Raw genomic sequence first — 25,473 nt, forward strand, 5'->3', positions numbered from 1 at the left:
CCCTGTCGCAGAGGGTACCCAAAGGGTAATGAGAACCCAGGAAAGCAGAGTCATTGACCCAAAAGCTGGAAGGGACCTCTCCTATCCTAACTTGTTCAAGGGTAAAATGGCTCAGCCCATTGAATATACAAGTCCCATTATATCATTAATAGCAATAGCATATATGTAGTACTTCATATCATGTAAGGCCCTCTCCAAAGGTCATCTAATAAGGTTATAGAAGATTCTAGAGCTAGAAGGAATCTCAGAAAGTATCAAGTCTAACCAACCTATTGGACCAGTAAAGACTGGAAACCCAGAGTAGGTCAATAACTTATCCAAGAGCAGAAGAGTATGTAAAATACATTAGGTAGGATTTCAATCCAGGGCCTCTGGCTCAAGAACTAGAGGTCTTTACACTCTAAACCCCTTCACCCTCATGCTCCAAGACACCCAACTAACTTAATCAAGTATCTTGAAAAACAGATACAGGATTCAAAACCTAAATAAGACTTCACTATTCAAACTAAGAAAATTCTTATGGATCACCTAATTAATGTTCTCATGCTACCCACGAGAACCCTGTGATCCAGAGATGGTGAGGAGTCTGTCCAAGAATGCCCCCACTAAGAAGCAGAGTGCCCTTCCCACCACATGATCTGACCCAAGTCCAGTGAACTCTCCAATTTGCTATATCTCCCCACCAAAATAAATAAATGAATGAATAAATACAGGCAATAAAAATCACAAATGGAACAAATAAGTCAAGGGTAAGCTGGCCAAGACACCAGTGGCATTTGGGTTCATGTTGCCTTCCCTATCATGGGTTACATTCTTGAAAAGATGCACTTGTTTGTGCCTCCAGCCACTGGATGGTGATCATTTATAAACACAGCTGGCAAAGACCACTAGCAATTATATTCTGGATTGCTGGAGTTGATTATCTTTCCCTGAAATCGGCTGCTCCTTCTGGCTTCCTTCACTATTTCTGCTGGTGGCTCCCAGTCTCCTGAGCTTGAAATCTCAGGGTTATCTTTATTCTTGCCCTCCCTTCTTCTATCCTGTCCTTCCCTAGAGAGAACCAGGTTACAAGACCTTTCTGACCGATTGTACTTTGTAGGCATCTGGCAATCTCTGTTTGTGTCTGTGTCTGTCTGTGTGTCTCTCTGTCTCTATCTTTCTCTGTGTCTCTTTGTCTTTGTCTCTCTCTCAGCTATCTTTAAGAAGACTTTTACTCTCCTTTTATTTTTAATTAATTTTGCCCCTTTTATCAATTTTTTTTCTCCCTCCTACTCCCCACTGGAAAAAAAAAAAGAAAAAAGAAAAATCAAAATCCCTTAGAGCAAATAAGCATAGTCAAGCAAAATTAATTCCCACACTGGCCATGCTAAAAAACGTGCCTCGTTCTGCACTTTAGCCCATCTGCAATCTGTCAGGAAGTGAGCAGACTTCTTGGAACTGGAATAATAATGGACTCTGGAACTGTGGCCAATCACCGGCTTGGTCAAAGTTGTTGATTCTTTCAGAAGGTTCATCCCTACAATACTGATCATATTGCTAGCTTCCACCCTGCTTCCCCTTTCTATTTCTGATAATGCCACCCAAATATGGCCCCTGCTGCCCACCACCACCCTCTAGGAACAACTGAACAAGCTAAACAGGTCACTGACTAGCAAGTAAGCTTGGCAGTCTGAGCACTCCACATCCTGCACCATCCATCTCCACCCTCCACCACTTTAGTATCGCCCTGGCCAAGTTTCACCTCATTTATGCTTCAATTTACTTTCTGAACTCCTCCTCCACATCACCAGCCACTTTCTGACTTTACTGCCTACCTGTGTGACCCAAGACAAGACACCTGACCTCTCTGTGCCTCAGTTTCCTCATATGTAAATTCCAGTTCTAAATCTGTGTTCCCACAAACAGGAGTGAGGGGTCTATACAAGAGGGTTATAAAGCAGATGGAGCCTCAGTAGTATCTGCTGTAATCCTGCTAGCCTTTTTAATGGGGGAATATGATTATAAATGAGAGGCTGGTGGAAAAAGAGCTGGTCATAATAAAGAAGACTTGAGTTCAAGTTGTGAACTTTGGGCAGAAATCTAATGTCAAAAAAAAATCTATGCCAAGGAAAAGTGACAGAGGAATCATCAGTGGGCAAGCTTGTATTTACCATGTGGAATAGAAAGAGAACTGACTGGAATCTGAGCTCCAGGGCTCAAATCTTGTCGTTGACACTTGTTATATATGTGACCTTCAAAAAGTCACTTAATTTTCTTAGGTCTGCATGCCTTCAATTCTTTTGTTGTTGTTGTTTTGGGGTTTTTTTGTTGTTTTTGGTTTTTTTTGCGGGGCAATGGGGTTTAAGTGACTTGCCCAGGGTCACACAGCTAGTAAGTGTCAAGTGTCTGAGGCCGGATTTATGCCTTCAGTTCTTAAATGAGGGAAGTTGGGCTAATAGCCCCAGAAGACCCATCTATGAGAATGTAAATTCCTTATCAGTAGAGATTGTTACATTCTTTATACTTGTAACTCCAGTACTTGGCACATAGTAGGAACTTTAAAAATATTTGTTGGTTGACTGACTGATTGATTGATTGATTGATCCAGAGTTATAATCTCATGCACATGATACGTAAGAGGCCACCATCAAAGTTAGGAAGAGGGATTCAAATGCTCCCTTTGAAAAATGCCAGCTGTGTGACTCTAGGAAGGCATTTTGAGTGTGTCCCAAGAGACTCTCCACAATTTCAAAATGTGGAGAAAGTATAGCTCTGCACTGGTAGAGGGAGTGTTCTCCCTGGAAGTTCACTATGAAAATGAAATCACAAGCCTGGCACCCCCTGCCCCCATTGTCTGTCTATCTATCTATCTATCTATCTATCTATCTATCTATCTATCTATCTATCTATCTATCTATCTATCTATCTATCTATCTCTATAGACATATATATATACATGTGTATACACTTATAGCTAACTAATATATATTATATACACTTATAGCTAATATGACTAGTTATTCCTTTCTATATCTATATCTAGAGATAGAGATAAAGATAGAGACAGAGATTGAGCTAGATAGAAGTAGAGATAGATAAATCTAGATCTAGATCTAAATGTGTGTGTGCATGTGTGTGTGTGTGTGTGGGAGAGAGAGAGAGAGAGAGAGAGAGAGAGAGAGAGAGAGAGAGAGAGAGAGAGAGAGAGGTAGTTAGCTATAAATCAAGAGGCAAATGGGAGGACCAATGTGATCCCTCTATCCTTTGTCCTGAGATATGGGATTCTCAAGTTAAATCATGTCAACAACATTTATTAAACACCTACTATGTGCAAGGCAATGGAGATTCAAAGATAGGAAGGAGACAGTCCCAGCTCTCAAGGAGCTCACAGTCTAATGGGAGAGACAACATGCAACCAACTCTGTACAAACATGATTGGTACAGAATATATTGAAGAGAATCAGCAGAGAGAAGGAAGGCGATAACATTGAGGGGGATTGGCAAAGGCTTCTTGCAGTTGGTTGGGTTTTAGCTGGAACTGGAAGGAAGCCATGAAGGAGAGATGAAGAGGGAGAGAATTCCAGACATGGGCTAAAGCCAGAGAAAATGCCCAGAGCTGGAAGATGGAGTATCTAGTGGGAAGAGCAAGGAGGTGATCATCACTAAAACACATCTAAGACAATCATGAAAAGACTATAGGCAGGCAGAATCAGCTGAGACCAGGTCAAGATAGTGAAAGGAAAGATGGGTTACAGATACAGAAGCACATAAAGCCTGGTACCAGCACAATTGAGGAACTCACCCACCCACCTCCTCCTCCAACCTTGAGCCCACCCCCTCTCTACACACACACAAACACACACACACACACACACACACACACACACACACTCACTCCCCTTTTCTTTCTTCTCCCCACTCCTGGCCATTTCTCCCTCTCTAGAATTCAGTCTTGAAGGCTATGCTAATAGGTATCAGTGCTATTATAATGAGGGTAGACAACAACCCAAACTCCAAGGCTGAACTTCTGGGAAATGTTTGGACAAAGGCAAAGCAAAAGAAATGCCCTCAAGCATCCTGGGGGTGGGAGAAGAATGAGGTTCAGTTTAATGTACTCGAGGACCTGGGTATCCTGGAGGGAAGTGGAACAGCAGCCATGTATGAGGGAAGTGGGATGGCAGCCATGTATGACGGAAGTGGGACAGCAGCCCCATATGCACAGCAGCAGCTCCTTCCCCACATCCTAGAGCCTCTCAGGCTCAGTCAAGTACTTAGAAGAATGGAATTTTCATTCTCATTATTCCACAACCCTGGAAAGCCACAACCAAAGGGAGCCACAGAAGAGGATCATACACATTCAGGTTTGGAAGAAATTTAGATCACTGACAGCAAGTGCCTGAATTGGGGAGGGAAGGCCATTGGCAGCCAGGGCGGGGCTAAGGGTAGAAGCAGGTCTTGGATGAGTAGTGAAGCCAGTCGGGGTTTCCATGCTTTTCCTCAGCTGTGCCTTGCTGCTGCCTCTGACTACGAGATGAGGAAATGTTCAATAGGATAAATACATCAGACACTTTCACAGACTTGGAATGGCACACCAAATTCTCATGGAATTATGAATGATTGAAAACCACTCAGTGGTACTTTGTTCTCCAATTCCTACAAATCAAATTACTAAAGGATTCAGGGATGCAGTTGATTGAAAACATACTTGGAAAGCTGAGTCTACTTTATATATATTCGTGCATATAAATATCCCTTGTATTAAGCATTGCAAAGACATAAAGACTTCAACCACAGAAGTCCCCAGCACACACCACTGCTCAAACAAGAATAAATATAGTCCATTTCCAACAATAAAAAAAACAATACTGAGCAATTTGTATGAAAATAAATCATGCCCAATAAATATATTTCCAATAGAAATATATGGTTGACCCATTCCTTACTCAGCTAATAAATAACTTGTTCCAAGAGGTGGGAAAGGCAAGAGAAAGAAACTAATCCAATTTATGCCACTGCCAAGTAAATACAAAAGCCTTTAAAACCAGATCTGCCTCTAGTGTTTCCAAATAGTTCATATGTTTTCAGTGTCCCTAGATACATGGAGGATCCTTGGTTCATTGGGCGGGGGCTCCATATGTTGGCGCAAGCCATGGCCCTACCATGACTGCATAGAACTACATGGAGTTGTTTCAGCACTCATTCCATGGTCAACTTAGTGAGAGGCCTCCCCAAGCTAAACCAGGCCTGCTCCTCAGATGGTAGGCATGAAGGTCAGCACCGGGTCTAGGCACAGCTCAAGCAAAAAGACGAAACAAAATCTTTTCCGATCCATACCACCCCTCATAATACCATAATGTCCTCCTTTCCCAGTGACTTTATAAAAGAACTACCTTGTGTTTATTCTGTATATTTAAATGTTATGTTGTTACATAGTTGTTTTGGATGTTATATATGTATGCTTATTTTATAATTATTACAAATGTTATATGTATTGTATAACATAATTCTTATAAATATAATATATGTAATATGTTATATCATGTAATTGTTATATTATTTATATATTATTATATAATTAATATAGATGTTATATATATGTACTGCTATATAATTGTTACAAATGTTAAACATGTGTATGTTATATCATTGTTATAAATGTTATATATGTGATATACTTGTTATAAATGTTATGGATGTATATAATCTTTTATGGTATGTAGGGTAAGGACTAAGCTTGTAATTTATTTGGTACAAGAAATTCCCAGTGTGGAAATTTCCCCTACCAATGCATATTAGAACCTTCTCTGAATTTTATGTTCTTAAGGAGCTTCCTGGGGCCATGGAAAGGTTAACTAACTTACCCAAGGTTTACTCTGAAAATGTGTAAGAAGCAAGACTTGAGCCCAGGTCTTCCTAGTGCTTAACATATCTTCATATTTACCCTGTGAGACCATGAACTCCTTGAGGGCAGCACTGGTTCTGCCTTTCTTTGCATGCCCAGATAAGTGTTTTATCAATGCTTGTTGATGAACTGATTGAAGTCACTTGTTGGACTTGGTGTCATCTGAGGCACCACTTGCTCTGACCCTATGAACTTTTTTTTTCCTTTTTCTTGGTTTTTGTTTTTGTTTTTGTTTGGTTTTTTTTTTTTTTTTTGCAGGGCAATGAAGGTTAAGTGATTTGCCCAGGGTCACACAGCTAGTAAGTGTCAAGTGTCTGAGGCCATATTTGAACTCAGGTCCTCCTGAATCCAGGGCCGGTGCTTTATCCACTGAGTCACTTAGCTGCCCCTCTATGAACTTTAGAAGACATTTTAATCATGTGGATTAAAGAACTAATACAAAAGTTGACCTGATGTTGGCAATTGGACAAGAAGGCAATGGCTTTGCCTTATTTCAGAGGTACAAAGAATACCTGAGCATTCTTGTATGCAGGAAAGTTCTGGCAAGATGTACAGTGAAAATCTTATAGATCTGGGGAGACCTTAGATGCCATCTAGTCTAATTTTAGATGAGGAAACTGAGGTTCAGGGCATTTTGCTAAGTTAGCCATAGACACATGGGTAGTAAATGTCAGAGGCAGGACTTGAAGCCGGGTTTTCCTCTTTCCATGTTACACAGATAATCCACTACCCCATGCTGCCTGAGATCCCAATTTCCCACTATCACTTACAAGAATAAAAATAAAAAGGTCCCCAAATTTAAAACAAAAAGAGCAGAAAAGTGGAAGAATAAAAGCGGGGCCATAATTAAAGAGACTTCAAAGAGGAAAATCCTTCAGAAAAGGAAAAGAATGAGAAAATGACCAAACAGGAAAAAAAATTTGCCATCTGATGAGCAAATATTAGGGATTTAAAGATTCTGGTGTAGTCATTATTGGAAGAGAAGAAGAAGGAACTAATTTCAGCAATAGCTTCAGTGAGGCACTTCCAACATCAAATGGGATAACAAATACTTTCAAGTAAATGAGGGAAGCACTTTCTTTACTCGAGTAAGATGAAGCAAGAATAATTGACAACTTCCAAGCAAAGATGTTGGGCTGGCAAGTTAGACCTGAGAGAGACAATCTAGAATGCTTGGACTTTCTGGAAAACATAGAGCAAAAATTAAGCCACACGAGGGAAGATCCAGGGAAAACTTACAGTGTTGGAAGACACCAGAAAGAAATCCCAGCTTCAACTTATTAATATATTATCTGAATATTCTAGAGCTCAGTGGAGAAGAGGATTTGGTAAGCAGCTAGGAAGAGGAACACCACCAAGCGAGGACCATCAGGTCAAATCCTAGAGCAAAACCAGAAAAGGTTTGAACTTGGCCTTATCCAAAACTAAGGAAAATCAGGCTTCATCCCAGATTCCTCAACCCAAATAAATGAGGAACTAGAAGGTAGAAAATATGTTTTTGATTTCCTGGGATATTTCTGAGCCTTTCTACTAAAAGAGAAGGACCTACTAAAGTCTTTGATATGTAAATCAGCACAGCAAAATTCCAGGTAATGCCTAAAGAGGCCAGTCCAACTGGGGACCTTTGATGTGCAAATCCAAGATGCATTTCAGGTAAAGCCAGAGCAAGCTTTAAAGGTCTGAATTACTAAAGAGAAAAGCAATGTAAACACTATGCTGGTTTAGCAAAATAATACCATGGTTATGATGTGAAATTGCCCCAAGCAGGAAGCTTGGCTGGGGTGGGGGAAGAAGAGAAGAGGAAGAAAAACCTGGGAAGGGGATTCAGCATACAGATTATGCTGGGAGCACAAAACACAAGAAATCATCATCTTTCCAGTCCAACCCAGCCCTCTTCCAATCTTCCCTTTTACTCCTAAGGGGACAACCATATCCTTGCAATCCCCTGGACTCACAGGCTCCAAGCCATCCTAGCTTCCTCCCTCTCTCACAGCCCTCCTATTCAAATCAAGGCCCACTCTAGTCCTTCTGTCTCCACAATCATTCACCATCCTCACAGCCACTGCGCTAGTTCAGGTCATCTATACCTCATGCCTAGGCTCCTGCAAAAGCCCCCTCATTGGTCCCCCTATTTCAAGTCTCTCTAACCCTAATTTTGTACACATTTGCTGTATAATGTTTACATGTACATGTCATCTTCCCTATAGAACGTAACTTCTTCAAGGGCAGAGATCATCTTATTCTTAGGTGTTTATATCCTTAGATTCTAGCACAGTTCCTAGCATACAGTAGATGTTCAATAAAGGTTTATTGATTGATTTGATTATTATGACTTGCAATGATGCCAAGAAAAGGAAAGATTTGGGAAGGAGAGTCAGTGTAAAAGTTACTTAGTACTACTACCTCACCAAAAACAAAACAAAACAAAAACTGTGTGTTATTGCAATCTGAATTTATTTAAAGGACTGATGGGGTCAGCCTCTGGAGCAGTCAGCATCTGGAAGAGGTATCTGAACTACTGAAGCATTGGCATGATTTCTTCTTCCAAAACTTTAATGGACTATCGTGGCAGATACCCATTGTGCCTACGTGTTGCCTCTGGACTCTCTGGGCCCCTCACAACTCCGCGCATTCCAGCCCTTCTCCACTTCTCTCCCCTCCTCCTCCCTTGCGCCGTGATTTCTTCGACCCCCCGGTCAGCATGAAGCAGTTTCAGAAGAATCTTCGTCCCCTTTCCTTATATATAGAGAAGTGGGGAATGTCATGGGGCGCAGAGCACCCCAGAATTTCTCTGGGGCACACCGAGGAATCTTCTCCTTGAGAAACTAGACCAGAGGACAGATAACACCTAGAGTAACCAAATCGGACTGAGCTAGCTTGGGATTCCTACCCTTCATTCTGGTCTCCCTTATCCTGGGGAGATAAGTTTGGGTGTGGCTTCAGCCTTTGTGTTCTGAAGAGGGATCTGTAGCCACCCCTCACCCAATTCCTTTAGTCACTACCAGTGGGGGATGGTCCTCCACTGCTCACCCAATTCCCCCAGCTACCACCAGTGGGGGATGGTCCTCCCTCACTAAAGGAACTTTTCACGGGCAGATGGGCCACCCCCATCAGTCCTCTATAAAAGTACCTTCCGGTCTCCTGTTCGAGGAGATTTGGTACCTCTGAGCCATGTGCTTTATGCCAAATCTCCCCATGAAAAGTCTAAGGATTTCTTTCATGGTTTCCCTCCCCCCACCCTTCCCTTCCCTTGCTCCTAAATAAACTATCACCTTGTTCTAACTAAGTTTTGTGTGCAAGAGGGTGTAATTCTTTAAAGAGGAATTCCCAAGAACCCCAACTCCCACCAACCCCTACCCATTTTCCCACTATAACAAAGGTAACAAAAACTTTGACTACATTAACAATTACCCAGTAGCCAGGTCATTTTGTTGGACAGCTAAAGTCACAAACAGGATTGGAGAAGTAAGGGAGAAATCAATGAATGGTATTGTTAGACTTAACAATTAAAATAAACAAAGGGTTTTTAATTATTCAGTCGTTTCAGTCATGCCCAACTCTTTATGGTCCTATTTGGGGTTTTCCTGGCAGAGATGTTGGAGTGGTTTGCCATTTCCTTCTCCAGCTCATTTTACAGATGAGGAAACTGAGGCAAAAGGGATTAAGTGACAGGGTCACATAGTTACTAAATGGCTGAGGCTAGATTTGAACTCAGGCCTTCATGCTTCCAGGCCCAGTGCTCTACCTACTGTACTACCTACCTGTTCCATTAAATAAAAGGGTAGTGGGATCCATAAGATTAATTCTTTGATTATGAGCACCAACAATACAGAATGTTATAAGTAGACAGAAAATTGGGTACCTAAGCTGCATTCCTATTGAGGGAAAAGGGGAGGGTGTGGAAGGTTAATTTTTTTTTAATCCAATTGGTTAAAGAAGTAATTGAGAAACTATGGTTAGTGCAGTGTGGGCATGTGGGATGATGGTGATTATCACTGTGTTTTCATGAAGATCAAGACTGAAACTGTGTTTAGAGTTCATTGTATGAAGAGGTAGAGAGGAATGGTCTATGTATATACTCAAAATTTGAAATAGGACTCTGCTGTTGAGGACACAGGTAGTTATCTCTATGTATATGTAAGGAAGCATGTGTTAATGATGACTCAAGTGACATAGCTCTATGTGATAGAAGAAAAACATTTAAGAATTATAAACTTAAATGTTAGTTTATAATGCAATGGATAATTATCCAAGGATAATTCCTTGGAATTACAAAGACCTGAATTCAAATCCTGCCTCCAGTATTTACTATGTGACCTTGGGTAGGTCACTGAAACTTTTTGTTCTACAATTTCTTCATTTATAAAATTAGGGGGTTGGATTCAGCAGTTTCTAAGGACACTTCCAAGTCTACATCAATAATCCTAGAATAATTCCTCTACTTTAAAAGGGGGGGTGGGTGGGGAAGAGGGTTATTGAATGAGTATAAAAACAAGACACAACAATATATTGCCTATAAGGACCATACATTAGAAAGAAAGAAAGAAAGGGAGAGAGAGAGAGAGAGAGAGAGAGAGAGAGAGAGAGAGAGAGAGAGAGAGAGAGAAAGGAAGGAAGGAAGGAAGGAAGGAAGGAAGGAAGGAAGGAAGGAAGGAAGGAAGGAAAGAAGGAAGGAAGATTTTTAAATGTCCAAAATGAAAGACAGAGGAAAATCTTATTTTTCATTAAATAGTTCTAGAAAATCAGGAGTTGTAGTAGTGATGGATTAAAAAATAGAGAGCTAACAGTCTACCAAATTCTTTTTATGAAACAAATATTCTAAAACCAGGGAAGGATAAGAGAGAAAAAGAATACTACTGATTAACATCATTAATGATATCAATGTAAAATATTAAACGATATTGATAAATATAACAAAAATCATTAAGTTCAAATTGGATTAATGCCAGAAATGCAAAACAGTTCTGTGTTAGGAAAATAATTACTATAATAAATTACAGAAATTATACTAGCAATAAGAATAATAAAAATTATATATTTATGAAACTTAGAGCTCATCCTTCTTGTGAATCCATCCCCCTTACAAGCTCATTCTCATCAACCTCCTTATTTGAAAGATGAGGAAATTAAGTCCCAGTGAAAGTATATGACTGTCACAGGGAAATAGGTGGTGGGGGTCCTGAGGTATTCCTCTTTAAGGAATTATAGCCTCTCACACACGATCCAATTAGAATAAAATAGTCTTTTATTTTGGCACTTAGAGAAAGTGACCAAGAGGGAAGTCAAAGACTGCCTTCAAGGGGAGATGCTTCAGAGACATGATTCTCTGAGATACCATTTTTGTCCAACAGAAGAAAGGCAAAAGCTTTCATAAATGATAGATGGGGTGGATGGATGGGGTGACCACCTCACTATGGAAAGTTTCTTTTGGGAGTAGGGTAGGAGAAAGATTCCTGAGAGTCAGGGAGATAGTCCCGACCTCTGGAGGTATCTCTGTCTCCTAGCCCAGGTAGTAGCCATGCCTAACTGACTTTCTTACTGTAAAATTTAATCTTCCCCTACTTAGGTGTGTCCATCCTGAAAGCTAGTTTGGCTCAACTCCCATATCATAACTTCCCAAAGTGACATAGGTAGTATGTGACAGAGTGGGAATACAAGCCCAGGTCTTTTGATTCCAAATGCAATGTTCTTTCCATGAAAATATCAACAAATACCCCAAAAAAGCCTTTGATAAAATACATCATTTATCTTTTTTTTTTTTGCACTGGGCAATGAGGGTTAAGTGACTTGCCTAGGGTCACACAGCTAGTAAGTGTCAAGCGTCTGAGGCCGAATTTGAACTCAGGTCCTCCTGAATCCAGGCCCAGTGTTTTATCCACTGTACCAGTTAACTGCCCCATCATTTATCTTTAAAACACACACACACACACACACACACACATACTGCAATGGGCATAAAAATAAGAAAACGCTTTTCTTCTCAACACAAGGCATTTATCTAAATCTAAAAGAAAGCATTCGCTATAATGATAAAATTGTAGAATCTATCTCACTCTGAACTAGGGTAAAGCAAGACTACTTTACCATTGTTATTTAACATAGTCATAAAAATGATAGTGATAATTAGAGGAAAAACATTGGTAAAGAAAAAGTTAAGTTAAAATATATTCATTTGCAGATTATTTGTTGAGGTTTTCTACTACTATTCTTCTTATACTGTAGCTAATTTTGGGGAGAGGGAGAGAAGAGTAATTTTGTGTGTGTATGTGTGTGCATGTGTGTATATAAATGTAGGTACATATATATGGACCATTTTTCTCTTCCTTTTCAGTTTAAAGCCCTTCAATTTAAAGTCCTTTTTGTTTGTTTAACCAAATCTTGTTAAGTATACTCTATCCCTAGCAAAGACAATATCCTTCCAATAATTTAAACTATATTACAGAAATCCAAATCTCATTCCCAGAAACCATTTTCTTTACTAGTTGCTCACTTCCACTTTCACCTTTCTTGATGAGACCTTTGTTTTCACAAAGAAATAATCTTGCAACCAACAACTTCACACCAAGGATCTTTTGCTTCTTCATCAGGACTTCAGAGATTCTTAGCATTATTTTCTAGATTAATTTGTACAATACCACTTGACTCCAACATGAGTCACCCAAAGTAGAGAATAGTCATTTAAACACAAGACTTGGGAGGTTCCCTGCCACATCCTAGATATGTGCCCCCAGGTAGATAACAAAGTTAATGTGAGGTTACTGAAACCTATTTAGCTTAGTAAGACTGACAGACTTTATTAATTCCATGTTGGCATCAAAGACTCCAAGATCCTAGGATAGCCTTCATTCCATCATGAAATATCAGGCTAGGACTTTGGTAGATGTCAAAGTTGTAGTGAAAGGACAAAATTCTATTGGAGATCAAAATCCCTCAAAAATTGTATTCCTCCTGTCAAATGTATTTTGTCTGGGCCATCCCACTTCCACTTGGCATCTTATTCATCTCTTTCCATTGCTCTTTAAACCATCAGACTGGGCAAAACTATCACTCTATGGTAGATCCATCTTTTCCAAGTCCACTGTGTGATTTCTTTTTGATCTTGTACAAATGAATTCTAATTTCATAGCTGCCTTAGGGTAACCACAACCAGAAATATCAATACCATAGAGTAGCCAATAGAATCTCCTCTGGGTCACCAGATGGGGTCTAAAAGCTGAAAAGGAATAAAAATGTAGACAAGCCCAAGAATATTCTAGTCCCCTGGAAACATGTTAGAAATGAGAATTTCATTTGGAATTTCTCTTAGTCCCCTTCCCCCCATACTGTGCAAGCATTTTCTTAATGGAAAATAAAGTTAATTTTCAGTTGCTTACTTTTATTTCCAAAATCCATTTAAACCACCTCCTTCCCAAAGTACTGGTTTACTCTTTTTTTTTTAATTTTTTTCAGATAAAATGCAAACTATATAATGCTTAACCAAATTAAACTGAATTGAGGAGTCTTTGAAGTTCCTTCATTGCACTACAGTACAGGGAAACAGAACAGACATTTCTGCCACTATTCATTGCCTCCTGGCAACCTGATAAGGGAAATCCAGGCCTCTGAACTTAGTCAATAAGCTACAAATTACTCCAGTCCAATAGAATTGTGTGTGTTTTTTTAATGAACTACTCCTTCTCCCCCACCCCTACCCCCCAAACATAAGCATATGGCAATGCAATCAAAAGGATAAAAAGAAAACTTGACTAGCAGTCCTGGGGCTTAAATGGTGTCCTTATGAGTTCATTAAATACAGGCCTTTATTACTCAACTAGACAGTACCAACCAGGAATTCTACAGGAATTTTTGCTTACTTTCTGGTAATGGGAATTTTATAGATAAGCCATTTCCTTCAGTCCCAAGAGAATGGATCAGACAAATACATTATATATTCAGACCCTGGATAAGTGCTCTCTCTCTCTCTCTCTCTCTCTCTCTCTCTCTCTCTCTCTCTCGCTCGCTTGCTCTCTCTCTCTCTCTCTCCCCCCCCCATATATATACACATATATCATATATATCTATACATACATAGTTATAGATAGATAGATGTATATGTTTACATCTATATGTATATGTGTGTATGTGTGCTTATATACATGTATACACATATACATTGTGATTATTGTAATATCTAGAGAAAAGGGAGAAGATATGTGTGCATATATGTGTGTATAGAGAGACATATATATTTTATTTTTTCTATTGAGAAGAGGCATATTATTAGCATTAAAATAAACACCCAGAGAAAGAAAAAAGTTGTAAACCACACTTTGTTTAGTTTTTGATGAATTCATCTTCCAGGAAGAAAATCCCAGACAAGTAAACAGACCTATCAGATGAGGTTCAAGAACATCTTGCCAACACAAGCGCATTTTCAACAGGGCGAAGGCTTTTTCTGACGCACTGGTATTGAAAAGTTGATCTAGCTAAGCGTGTGATGATAAAATAATGAAAAGATATTCATCTGTGACATGCATAATCAGTCTGGCCAGCCTGGGTGTGCACACTTGTGGGAATTCTAAAACACATCCACTAAAACACATGCCTATGATTGTTTACAAGTGAAATTAGTAGGATGTGACCATAATATACTGTGTGAAGTCATGGGCAGATTTCTGGATCTAGAAGGGACCTTGGAGTACTTCTAATCCAATCTCCCCTCCCCCCCAATTAAGGATATTGAGGTCAAGAGAGTTGAAGCAACTTGTTCAAAATCACCAAGATAATAAATGACAGGTAGAATTTGAACCCAAGGCCTCTAACTTGACATTTCATTATATCACTTTTTCAGAAAACCACCAATTTTAAGGAAATCCTCTTTATGTGATTCACCTCAATCAGGCAGTGTGTGTGTGCCTGCCCCTGCTACTGTTCTCTTCTCTCTAAACTGAGGTATCTTGGCATGGAAGGAAATCATTGTGTCCTCTTTTCTACCATGTGCTAAATCATCATAAACATTGGCAGTTTTTGTTTGTTTATTTTTCTTAAACAGGGGAGCTGAGTGTGATTTGTTTGTTTTTATTTTTCTCATTTAGCTATTAGGATTAGAGTGTTAATTCATGGGCTATCTGAAATGTACCTTTAAAAAAAAAACTGCTTCTGTAATTTCAGCAGTATAAGGAACTCCCATGAGAGGAAACTCCCTCCACCACAGTAGATCTGCACCTGCTCTGCATTTTCTTGTCATAGTGCTGCCTGGAGCATTCTGAAGCTGAAGCAACTTGCCTCAAGTCTTCTTCATTCTTTTTCTGTTTAATTTTTATTTCTATTCTATTCTATTCTATCTAAGAATTATAATCCTAGGAAAGCGCCTGGGGCCTGAGAAGTGACTCTCCAGATGGCATATCCAGGGAGAGTTAGAGGCCAGAGGCTGGAGACTTACTGAGAGCCAGACCTTGGGCCTCCTGAGTCCTGCCTCTGACACAGACTAGTTGGGGGCCACGGGAGGTGCCCCCAGACACCCCTATGACTACAAACTGTAAGAAAATCTACATGGGAGAGAAGCTCAGGGAGAGCTTCCTCTAAGGGTGAATGCATAAATCCTGATATAGCAGCAGAAATGGAAAAAGCAATAGCAGCAACAACAGTAGCAACAACAGCAGAAATAACAGTAGCTACAGCAGCAGCAACAACAGTAGCAACAGCAGAAATAACAGTAGCTACAGCAGCAACAACAAGAGCAGCAGCAACAACAGTAGCAACAGTAGAAATAACAGTAGCTACAGCAGCAACAACAAGAGCAGCAGCAACAGTAGCTACAGCAGCAGCAACAAGAGCAGCAACAACAGTAGCAACAGCAGCAGCAGCAACATTGTAACTGATTGTTGTTCAGATTCAAAGGGTGATTAAAATAAATGACAAAGAAATGTTCACCCTCCAGCTCCTTCCTCTCCCCCACCCCCATCCTAACATACACCTATCTTTTCCTTCTCCAGAGAAAGTAGTGAATGACCTCCAAAAGTTCACACATGTACAGGACATCTACAAGTGTAAGGAAGGGAATAGAAAATGAATTCCAGATTGTGAGACCTTGAAGTTAGAGAAGCAGCCAAAGCAGAAGAAATTAAATCAGACCACATTAAGATACTCTGCATATGCAAATGACCATAGTAATGAAGAACATGAAAGGGATGACATAGGGACTGTGTTGAGAGGATAACTGCACATAGCATGTGGCTTTCCAAAATATTGTATGCACTTTTGTTGAATAAATCCCAGCCAGCCACAGACAATTCAGATTTACTTCAATGATGCTGTAGATTATAGATCACAGATTTGAAGCAGGAAGGGACCTTAGAAGTTATCCAGTCTAACTTCCTCATTTAAAAAAAAAAAGTTTTAATGGCTATCTTTTGTTTATGTTGTTCAGTCATGTCCAACTTTTTTGTGACTCCCTTTGGGTTTGGTTTTCTTGGCAAAGATGCTGGAGTGGTTTGTCATTTCTTTCTCCAGCTCATTTTACAGATGAGGGAACTAAGTCAAATGGTTAAGTCACTTGCCCAGAGTTATATAGCTAGTTGTCTGAGGCCAAATTTGAACTCAGGTCTTCCTGACTCTAGGCCCAGAACTCTATCCACTTAGCCACCTAGCTGCTATCTTTTGTTTATACATCACCAATGATTTTCTGTTTTGTTTTGTTTTGTTCTCTTTTGTTTTGTGAGGCAATTGGGGTTAAGTGACTTGCCCAGGGTCACACAGCTAGTAAGTGTTAAGTGTCTGAGGCCAGATTTGAATTCAGGTACTCCTGACTCCAGGGCCGGTGCTCTATCCACTGCGCCACCTAGCCGCCCCCATCACCAATGATTTTCAATGTATCCCTTCCTCTCCCTTCTAAGAGTAAAATAGAGAAGGGGAAAAAAACATGCAGCAAAGCTAACAAATGTGTCATAAAGTCTGATGCACAGTATATGCAGTATTCCAAACACATACCCCCAGCCTCTGTAAAGAGAGCAGGGAAGTACCTTCTTGCATCTCTTCTTTGGTGCCAAGTTTGATCTTTATAAATTCAGGGTTCGGGTTTGGTTGTTTTGTTATCATTTTTCATATGATCATATCCCAAGAGCCAGAAGGGACTTCAGAAGCCCTCCAGTCCAGCCCCCACATTCTACGGATGAGAAAGCTGAGGTCCAAGAAGACAAGTGACCTGCCCGAGATAACACAGGGAGAACCCTGATCCTCGGATTCCAAACCCAGAATTCCTTCTACTGGACCAGGTTACCTGATGACTTTATGAAGGGTGGGATATTCATCACATGTTCCATGTTCCCACCTTGTCCCTGTAGTTGCTTGTGCCCCAACCCCAAACTGGTATTGACTTTATGTGTTTTACATTTACTTTGGACTATCTGATTTTAGAACTAGAGCTAAAAGTGACCTCTGACTAGTCTAATCCACCCCCTTCATGTTATAGATGGGGTAGCTGTAGCCCAAGGAGAAGCCACTTGCACAACGTCCGACAAGCAACAAGAAGCATCCGAGTCCAGGGCCAGTGTTCATGCCACTGTAGTTTGGTGAGTCTTCTTCTATGTCAAAGTTGCCCCCTTCCCAGGAACAGGAACGCCCTGAGGGCAGACAATGCAGCATTGGTGTCTGTTTTCCAAGTGCCCAGTACAATGTAGAATGCTTTAGAAATGCTTGGCTGCTCAACGGATGTACATTCCCAGCACCCTCTGAATCAGGCTTCCCCAACCTTGAACATGACAAATACACTATGATGCAACCTCCCCATGAAACTGTAGGACGCCCTTCCGGCATAGTTCAACCACTCTGTCAACACCCTTGGTCCCATGAAACCAGCTCTTCCCTGGAACATTATCCTATCAAACATCCAGTTTTCTCCAAACTAACTAACATTGTTAGTAGGCAGAAGGGTTGGTGCAGCTCTTATATTAGCCCTTCTAAGTTAATTCCCATTTTAGTGCCTAGCAAATTAACTAGTCACATTCTTTGTCAACTGACTCTGTCCCATAACATGGGCATTTGCTTCCAAAAGGCCCCCAGTTTGATCCTCTTTCCCAATCTCTTCCTCCTTCTAGGGACCCAGTTTTATAGCCCGTTGTAGGGGTGACAAGAGGATTTCTCTTGTCTGAGCATCACAACAAACCTAGAAGATAAGAGCTCTTATTATCTCTATTTTACAGAAAAAGAAACTGAGGCACTGAGAGATGAAGGACTTGCTCGGAGTCGCACAGGTAATAGGCATCCAAGGTAGGATTGAAGTCAAGTCCCTTACCCCCCAGGCTTTCTTTCCCACCTTTAAATTCAGATTTCTTTCCACTAGACCAACTCCCCTCCTAGGAAATGTTAGCTATTTATCAGGTATATAACATTCTCTTATACCACCATTTTCTTTTTTTTTCTTTCTTTTTTTTGTGGGGCAATTGGGGTTAAGTGACTTGCCCGGGATCATACAACTAGTAAGTGTCAAGTATCTGAGTCTGAATTTGAACTCAGTTCCTCCTGACTCCAGGGCCGGTGCTCTACCCACTGTGCCACCTAGCTGCCCCCACCATTTTCAATGGGAAAACTATATTCTCTGGACACCCTTTGGACTTAGACCACACCTTCACAGGAACCCAATCCATCCTCACTTCAAAGATTTCCTTGACTGTTGAATGAGTTACAGAACTGGAAGTGTTCACAGCCACCCCCACCCCACCCCCAATCCTCACACTGCTCTGAGTTTCCAGAATTCACTTCTGAGTTGCATCAGCCTGGAATGGGTTTAAAAGCTGGGCTGCAGGAAAATAGAGCTCTGGACTAAGTGACCCATCCAAAGTCCAAGGGGCTTTCTTCAGGGTCTCCTGCCAGGAAATCACCAATAGTGTCACTTAAAACATCTGGGGGAAACCTTTGGTAAACTAAGCTTTTTGATGGCCCTCTCCCTCAAAAAAGTTTTTCTATTCATTCTAAAAAAGGAAAAAGTTGATTAAAGTCCCTGACCTCAGGACAAGACCCTCTAAAATAGGGGCTCTTAACTTGAATCCTTGAGTGATTCCAGAGATGAGGGGGATCCATTTGCTTGCAACAGGAGATATTTACATCTTTATTGTTATTGACCTCGAAATGAAATTTGGTATTTCCTTCGATCATGATTAAAACCCAAACCAAAACAAAGATGATGCTGAGAAGGTATCCAGAGGCGAACACACACGAGGACCCCTGCCTGGAAGGAGCCCATCAAGGCTTTTGTAGGGACTGCTGTTCTGGGCTGGATAACCCTAAGTGCTAAAGGAAGGGGGGGAGGGGAGGAGAGAGCAGGGAAAGAGGCACCTCCAGATGAGCTCATCCCATCTCCCATGTACTGCTCCTAGGAGGGAGAGGCTAATGAGGCAGCTTCTTGGGGAATTCCCTGGGCTTCCTGCTTTTGAGGCTAACCATGCACTCCCTACCTCAAGCCAGTCAAGGCAGGCCTTTCCTGTTGCTTACATTTCGCTTCCTTTATTTGGTTTGGTTTCTAAAAGGTCATCTGAGAAAGAAAAAAATGTCAAGGACCCTACCAGAGAGAGGCATGTGTTTAGATGCGTACACATGTGGGTGAACACATGGGTGTATATAGGTATATAGGTATATGGGTGTATACATATAGATGTAGATGCATATCCATGCACATGCATGTTCATACAAGTCTATATTAATAGATCTATTATATACATATATTCACAAGCACATCTATACATATATATGTTCACACAGGCCTGTATTTATAAATATTATATATATTTATAAATATTATATGCATATATACATAAGAACATACATACATATACATGTTTATCCAGGCCTACATTTATAGATATACTATATGCATATATACACAAGGACATACATATATACAGGGTATACACATGCACACAATTATGTCAGGTGGCTAGGTAGTGCAATAGATAGCGCACCAGACCTAGAGTCAGGAAGACATGAATTCAAATCCTAACGCAGACACTTAGTGGCTATGTGAACCCAGGCAAGTCACTTAACCTTTGTCTTGATTTCCTCATCTATAAAATAGAGCTAATAATAGCAGCCTACCTCTCAGGGTTGTTATGAGGATGCAATGACATATTTGTAAAGCACTTTACAAACCGTAAAGAGTTATATAAATGACAGCTACTGTACACTATGGACTTGGACCAGTGACTTCACTAGTATGGAGCAGAACTGTCAACCACATCAGGGATGACCTGCAACCCTCCCACAGGTGACTCAAACCAGATTTGAATGCAACCAGGAGGGGCAGTGAGGTGGCACAAAGGATAGCACACCAGCCCTGGAGTCAGGAGGACCCAAGTTCAAATCTGACCTCAGATACTTGCTACCTGTGTAACCCTGGGAAAGTCACTTAACCCTGACTGCCTCCCCAAAAATGTATATGGGAAGTATTTAACAAAATAAATAAAAATACATTTTAAAGCAAAGTCAATATGCAGATCCAAGGATCCTTAAGTAGAGCTCAGTGGATGTCATTTCTATTTTAATTTGACACTACTGGTATAAGGAACTACCAAGTGAGGTTACACTCTCCACCCATACAAATCCCCTGGTCTAGGGTCCTGAGAAGTTATCTGACACAGACGGGAGGGGTCACATGTAGGACCTGAGCCTGGAGGGGATATCCACTGTGCCATAAATAAATATAAACAAATAGAGATATATGGACTGTGGATATCTATGGATAGATATACCTATACATGTGATTTATAAATATAGTTATATATATATATATATATAGAGAGAGAGAGAGAGAGAGAGAGAGAGAGAGATAAAAATAGATGAGAGGTAGATGGATAGAGAGATGATTGATAGTTAAATGAGAGAGAGATAATAGTTGATAGATGATTGATAGATGATAGAGTTGGTATATCATAGAAGATAGATAATAGATAATGGATAGGTATAAAGAGCAGATAGATAGATAGATAGATAGATGATGGATGGATGGATGGATGATAGATAAAGTTGCTGATTGCTTTGTTTCCCTGAGTCATTCCTACCCATTAGGGAGCTGGCAGTACTTGGGGTGCTGTTCTTAGTCTACAGTGCTATTCATTTTCTTCTATTTACCTGAATAGAGGCATCTTCATTAATCCACTTAGCTAGAGCTCGGTATATACCCCATTCTATTCCCATAAAACCAGCTACATAGCAGAACTATGTTGACATCAAGAGTCCAGAACTGAGGGGCAGAAGGGGCATGCCCAGGCTCCATAACTTCTAGCCCCCACACCAACCCCCTCATCCATAGGATCCAAATTTCCAAGAACAGAATCCAGACTTTGAAATGTAAGCTACATTATGCTCCAGGTATAGCTCAGAAAGCACCTATATTGTCGCCAATATTGTTAGAGCTAACTCATTCATTTGAAAATGGGCCAGGGAGATACCTAAACGTGTCTGCACATAAACATCTCAGACCCTTATAATGCATGGGCTACTAGACAGATAATTAGTCTCCTCTGGGACAAATAAGCAAATACCTAGTCAATAGACAAATCCTGTTTATAGCCATTCCAGGGCTGTTCCACCCACTCTTCATTAACACATCACCATCCCCACTAGCCATTAAAGGAACCCACAATCTTCTCTCCAACAGAATGAAAGAGTTACTGGGATAAATGCACAGCACAGAACAATGCCATTTCTCTTAAGGGAAGAAACTAGGCCATGTGATCTGCTCACCTATCCACCCTCCTACCCCTCCAAGCTCTGATACAGGAGGTTGTTTTTTGGTCAAAGCATGAGAAATGAGTTTATGAGACTTTGACAATAATGCTAAGATCTACAAGATATAGTTAGTTATACACATATAGAGAGAAATGCCTACTTTTGAAGGAATATGTAAGCCCCTCTTTTTTTAGAGCAAGGTTCTAGTCCTGTGATTCAACTTAGCCACTTTTCTGTGATTTATCATCTTAGCTGTGTGGAGCACTGAGAGGTTAAATTACTTGCCTAGGGTCACAAAATCAATGTATCAGAAGAAAGAATTGAACCCAGGTTTTTCTCCCCGATATATTCTATGGGTGTCAATTCTTTCCTATTATGCTGTGGGTTTGTGAAAGATTTGTGAAAGGATATGGGGCAAATTTTTGTTTTTGTTTTATACCATTTCAGTAAATGGTTTTGCCTTGACCTAATTGTGTACTCGGTCTGATTAGAATAGAAGTAAACACACTGGTGGGGGGGGCACATAGGAAATAGTTTGTTTGTTTTGGGGACAATGAGGGTTAAGTGACTTACCCAGGGTCACACAGTTAGTATCAAGTGTCTGAGGCTGGATTTGAACTCAGGTCCTCCTGAATCCAGGGCTAGTGTTCTAACCACTGAGCCCCCTAGCTGCCCCTAGGTTATAATTTTAGGAGTGAGAACTCCCACAGTATGTTAAACCTGGGGCAATTATCATGACCCCTTCAAGGGATCCAACCTATGCATTCTACCTGTGGAGAGCGTCCCAGAGGGGCTGCTACAGGGAAAGGGAAGGGAATGAGCATTTATGTAATACCTCCTATATGCCAGGCGCTGTGCGAGATGCATTAACAATAGCTCATTTGATCCTCCCAACAACCCTGGGAGGAAGATGATGTTGAGATCTTCATTTTACAATTAAGGAAACTCAAGCAAACAGAGATGAAGTAACTTATCCAAGATCACACTGCTACCAAGTGGCTGAGGTCACATTTGAACTCAGGTCTTCCTGACTTGTGGCCTCGTGGTCTATTCACTGGGCCAACCATTTGCCTAACTACACTACAGAAAAGTTGAATTTGTATGCCTGCTATACTATGCTGCTACTCCTCTATGCCTATGTAGAGCTATGATAGCATTTGAGAAATAAATAAATGAGATGAGAAAATGCTTGTTTACTTGAAAAGGCAACATAATACTTATAATGAATATGGTTGTATATTGTTATATATATATTATATATAATATATATATATATAATACGAGGATATGTGTATATCTATATAAACATATATTATGCATGCATGTGTCTACTTCCCTGGGCAAAGAGCTTTCTCCTAAGGCCAGAATAGCTGTCAGGGGCCTGCTGCAGCTGTTCCCACAAGTTGTTTGTTAGGATAAAACTCTGGAAGGGAAGGGTACCCAAACCATGCTCCAGCTGCAAGCTCTATTCCCCAGACACCCGGACTGAGTAAGCCTCCTCTGGGGGAGAGTCAGAGAGAGAGAAAGCCAGGCCAAGCTCACAGCCTCGGTCCGGTTCCGTGCTGGGGAGAAGCAGCCCCATTGGCCATTCCAAGAGTCTTGAAATGGAGCCATGAGGTGCCCCCAAATTAGAGGACAAGACTGAGAAATCAAGTCATCTGACTCACAGGTCTCTCGTGTCCTTATCTACACTGTTCTACAGAGTCCTGTGCAATCAGAAAAGGGACAGAGACAGGACGTGGGCTGTCATCAGTATGAGGAGTTCCCAGGTGAGGAAACTCCCTCTGCCTGTGCTGATGAGTACCTTCTCAGCAACCCTGGAGAGCTGAGGAGAGCTGCCTGCCAACAACAGAGAGGCAGAAGTGCCTTGTGACATCCAGACGGGCACACTGGTCTTCTCAGTGCTGTCGGCTCACTACCCAATCTGTATATATTGTATACACTCTGTTGTTTGTTTGTTATCTCCCTGTGATACCATGGACTCCTTGAGAGCAGTACTGGTTCTGTCTTTCTTTGCATGCCTAGTACTTAGGCCAATGCCTGGTACACAGTAGGCAATTAATAGAGACTTGCTGATCTACTGATTAACTACAGCGAAGTCAGAAACGAATGCAAAACCAGATCCATGGGCTCACATATATTTGGCTCAAAGTCAATGTCAGCTTTAAATTTGAGCAATGGGCTTAGCAAGACTAGATTTCTGTAAAATATGGTTTTGATATTAGCAAAGTCCACTTAAACCAGAGCCATGTGCATTTAAATGCCAAAATATCCTAGTGGAGTTATGGGTAAGGAGCTTAGGAAATGATACTTCTTATATACTGTTTTCCAGTTGAAATGGGGGGAAAAAACCTCATAAATCAAATCCCCCTTGAAAAATGGTCTTGTTTTTCTTGAGAGAGAACCACCCCCTCTAAAATGCTTAGAGTCAATTAATTTTATAGAATAGATAAGTCCATACTCTGACCTTTAGCAAACACATATAAAACTGCAACCAGATTTGGGGTCAAAATCCTGGCTCTATTATTTATTCCCTGTGTGACCTTGGATAATAATGATTAATAATAATAACAATAACTAGAACTAATATAGTGCTTTAGATTTTAGGAAGTGCTTTACAAATGTTATCTCATTTGATCCTTGCAACAACCCTGGGAAATAAGTGCAATTATTATCCCAATTTTACAGATAAGGAAACTGAGGCAGACATTAGTTAAGTAACTTATCCAGGGTTACACAGGTAATAAGTGACTGAGGCCAGATTTGAACTAAGGTCTGTCCTGAGTCTATGTCTAGTGCTCTATCCATTTCACCACCTGGCTGCTTCAGAATGATTTAACCTCTCTGGGTCTCAGTTTCCTTATCTGTAAAAAGAAGGTACTAGACTAGACCTAGAACTACAAAAGGCTTTGAAGACCTCTAAGAACCTTCCAGTTTAAGGCTTTCAAAAGATGAAATTCAAGAGGAAATAAACATTTTCTCCTGAACTCTCAGTGAGGTACGTCCCCCCAGCAAGGGATCCTCTGACCCCTGGAGATACTTTAAAAATATCTGTGGGCTCTCACAGTCATGCATCATACTTTGGACCAACCCCAGGCACACTGGTGAAGTAAGTAATGCTGTGTCCCCTTACTCCTGCAGCAGGATCCCTTCCCCAACCACTTTCCCAAAGGGTCTAATACTATCTGCTTTCTTAGTCTTCTCCAAAACTCATTCACACTAATGTATAAATGACTAAGGATACCCTCGAGAGAATTTGCATTTTAACATCCCAAAGAGTTGTGAGCTTCCTGAGGGTGGGGTTGAGTGATCAGTAGGTGAGAGTCTAATGAATTTATTGGAACAAAAGAAAAGATAATTCTCAGTATTCCTGAAATGGCCCATAAGGCCAATCATGTGGAGCCTCTGAGAATCTGACTGTGTGACATTTTATGTCACAAAGATAGAGATGGAGGAGGGAGAGACATTGGGGTGCACCATCACTTTGTAGGGGGTAAATCCAAGGCATGCATTAATTGTTGGCCAGAGTCAGAAACAAAAAGTTGGATTGCAACATTGTAGAGAATTTGATCTTTTGGGCTAATTCATTCTCTCAGTCTCAAAGAGATTAAACAAGATTCTTTGCCCTCTAGTCAGAGACAGGCAGGCATTAGTAAAATTCTCCTCTCCTGCTCCTTTCCCCAGAATATGGCCATTCTGTTATCTACACCACAGGAACAGTATAGGATAAAAAGACTAGAAAGGGGGACATGAAAGATGGGCTTTCCCAGAGGCAGCAAATGGGATTTGACTTTCTGCTTGGTTCCAGAGGACAGAACGAGGACCAAGGAGTGATCATCACAAGGATGTAAATTTAGTCTTGATAAAAAGAAAAATGGATTAATGATTGTACT

At 40.7% G+C, this 25,473-nt stretch overlaps 1 protein-coding gene across 1 annotated transcript in view; it reads right to left on the minus strand.

Moving 5' to 3' along the window:
* BMPER (BMP binding endothelial regulator) overlaps positions 1-25,473 on the minus strand; it is a 276,741-nt gene that overhangs the window by 198,143 nt on the left and 53,125 nt on the right. The window lies entirely within an intron of this gene.

Source organism: Dromiciops gliroides, chromosome 1 (assembly GCF_019393635.1).
Source record: "Dromiciops gliroides isolate mDroGli1 chromosome 1, mDroGli1.pri, whole genome shotgun sequence".
In the NCBI taxonomy this organism is placed as follows: Eukaryota; Metazoa; Chordata; class Mammalia; order Microbiotheria; family Microbiotheriidae; genus Dromiciops; species Dromiciops gliroides.